The 3,070-nt window shown below is 45.1% G+C and overlaps 1 protein-coding gene across 1 annotated transcript in view; it reads left to right on the top strand.

Annotated features, from left to right (window-relative positions):
- The window catches only part of cdh23 (cadherin-related 23), a 184,721-nt gene that overhangs the window by 178,199 nt on the left and 3,452 nt on the right, over window positions 1-3,070 (top strand). The gene's annotated exons all lie outside the window — the stretch shown is intronic.

Here is a 3,070-nt window from a genome sequence, read left to right as displayed (position 1 = left end):
CAAAAAGTGAAAGATGACTTGTACATTTCTGTAAAGTTAGGTCCAGTGCTATGAAGGGAACCTAATTCACTGTAATTTAAAAAAAAAAAAAAAAAAAAAAGGAAGGAAAAGGGGTAACTGTATTTGGCTCATTTCTGTTTGCTTTAGTTATTCGGCTTCACACGTATTTAGCTTGATAGCAAAACTCCCTAATTAGCTCGTTACAGTCTAGCTAGCGAGCTAGCAACGACTTGCACTTCAGCGGCTACTGCTAGCTAGATAACAGGTAAGCCTAACTACAGTGACATTTCACGGCTAAATTAGCGACAGATATTGTTATGTTTATACAAAGAGTTTACGCCTGAACAGCTACACAAACAACTGCTGTATGAAGCCAACTGGTCGGCTAACTTGCCTTTTACGTGACAGGTGCTATGTCTATGTGGCTAACGGTGAACTAGCTACATCGCAAACAAGCTAACTTACTTGAGGATAAAACAACACGCAGCTGCAGCTTCTCCTCAATAACTTAAAATGGTAATCAATACAGCAGTGCAGGCCTTCACAATGGTGCGGCCACTTCTTTTACTGCAATTTTGACACTGAGAAAGAAAAACACATGAGTGTGATCGTTTGGGGGACAGCTCTCCATTCCGACACATCTCCACTTCGACACCCCGCTGTTCCGAAATACCCCCACTTCGAAACACCGCTGTTCCGACACCCTCCTCCCTCGCAGCTGTCCAATGTCCAAGGTGCTGAACCGCGTGACGTTGTTTACACTCTGTGTTGTGGCTTGTCTGTGAAACGTGCGCTGCTCAGGGACTGGGCAGACCTGTCCCACTTGCTTTCTCCCCGACTCCGTTGTTGGAGCTCTCCACACAGTAATAGAAATACACTTTTTTTCTCCCGCCCTGCGCCGCTCGAGCGCGGCTGAACCCGGCTTGAGCTCACAGGGGCGCGAGGCTGCTGCAGCCGCCGCTCGTGCTGACAGCTGACTGAGGGAGATGCTTTGGTTAGGCTTAGGCAATGAAGAAAAGAGTTGGTTAAGTTTAGTAAAAAGACCAGGTAGAGGCTAGACAGGCTAAGCATAATGAACATTATATGTCATTAATATTAATTATAAAACGGAAAGGTGAAATCCGGCGATCTGATTGGTTGTTAACCGTGGTATATTGAGCATATACCACGGCTACTATTCTAAAGCCTTATCACAGCGTAAGCTATCACTCCGCGTCAGGCACGTATGACTGGTATCAAAGATATTCAATAAATGGAAAGATACTCCATGAGCGGCTGCTCCAATGATATGAAATGGTATACACTTCCTGTCTCTCTAAATGGGCGTGGCCAACCGTCACCCCACCTCGTCTGTGAACGTGTGTGTGGATTTATACAATTTTTAGGTAGATGAAAGTGAGATATTTATATTTTCTTATGATAACATAAAATATTTACACTACTAACAGTAATATTTAGCATGCCAAAAATAATTTAAATCATTTTCACGGGAGTTCGCGGCCGTTTGTTTGACGTTGCCTAGGAGATCTGTGCCAAATCTCGCGAGAGTGTGTCGTAGAGACAGAGACAGGTCTGGAACAAAGTGGATTTTCTCCGGATCTCTCCGTCTGAAAATTACCATTTTGGTGTCAAACTGTTCAGAAGAGATGTGGCTTGTGAAAAATGAGTCCAAAATTTGCTTCAGTGACCGTGGGGAGAAAGGCCCGATCATAATCGGTGTTCACATTAAATTGTCCCATAGGAATCAATACACTCCAAACTGCCTCTGGTCTCTCTAAAGGGGCGTGGCCGTGCAGAAGCCCACGTGACATGCATACAGGAAGCTGACTCGTCATGAAAGGTCTTGGTCAAGGGGGCAGTTGTGGGTCTGAGAAGTGAAGCTCACTTCCGCGTTCAAAAAACTGCAATCCCCCCGGCTTCCTCTGGGGGCTGGTGTCAGAAGGGAGCATTCCCCATAGACCCCCATGTTAAAATCGCCGATTTTACATCCTCAGTAAACATGTTAAAAGCCTGGTGTCAGAACGTTTTTTTTTCTCAATCGATAGTTTCTACCCCCGCACACACTCTGAGGGGGGTGAATTTTTTTTAAACTCTACCGTTTTACTGTTATTAGGTTAAAACTCTGACCAATTAGGGCGCGGAAACGTTGAGTGACAGGTCCGGAGCGGTCCGGAGACAGGCTGCTTCGAGGCCAGTGGGCGGGTTCTTGGCCGGCCAATCCAACATGGCGCTGTCCAGGCCGCCATATTTGAGTCACAAAAACGACTCCCCAAAACCAATGGGTGACGTCACGGACGCTACGTCCATTCTTTTTACAGTCTATGGTCTTGGTTTATAAACCGTCTTTGCTGGTATGAATGGAAGTTGTTGTCATGTATCCATGACAACGGACTGTTGCAGTCCGTAGCCCAAGACAGCTGATGTTTTTACGATGTTAAAAAACGGACTAAAGTAGTTGAATCCACATGTTTAAGGTGAACTTTCACCTCCGGGGAGGGTTAACAATGGTAGAGGGGATTGAGCAGTGACTTTCATCTGAAAAAAAGCGGAGGAAAAGACGAGATGCAGAGCTAACTAGGAGCTAACGTCTGGAGAGGTGGGACTATTTTTTTCACAGTGAGGCTATTTTATTGGATAATATGTATTTCTGGTTGAATAAAACTACATGAAATTGATTGCGTATCCCTCTTTCATATTGCCTTTATTGGTAACCGTTTTATAAAAGCAATATATCACTCCAGGCCGTGGTATATGCTCATTATACCACTCTAAGGGGGTTGTCGTCCCTCCGCTTCGCGTCGGGCCGAACAACGCCCCTTAGCCGTGGTATAATGAGCATATACCACGGCCTGTCGTGATATATTGCTTAAGTATTTGCTTGTTTTGCAGTTAATTATGCACATGATCCGTTTCGACCCCAAAAAGGAAAAAAGGATCAATGCGCACTGTGCACTGGGGTTTTCCCCCAATAGCCTTTTCGGAATAGCGGGGTCTTTAGAAAAAATAGAAAACCCCGCTATTACGATGAATGGAAGTCTATTGTCGGAAAGGCGGGGTGACCAATGACAAA

This window comes from Trachurus japonicus, chromosome 15 (assembly GCF_045865225.1).
Source record: "Trachurus japonicus isolate A0001 chromosome 15, Traja_1.0".
In the NCBI taxonomy this organism is placed as follows: Eukaryota; Metazoa; Chordata; class Actinopteri; order Carangiformes; family Carangidae; genus Trachurus; species Trachurus japonicus.
The sequence above is the reverse complement of the archived record's forward strand: the minus strand, read 5'-3'. Positions and strand labels throughout refer to the sequence as shown.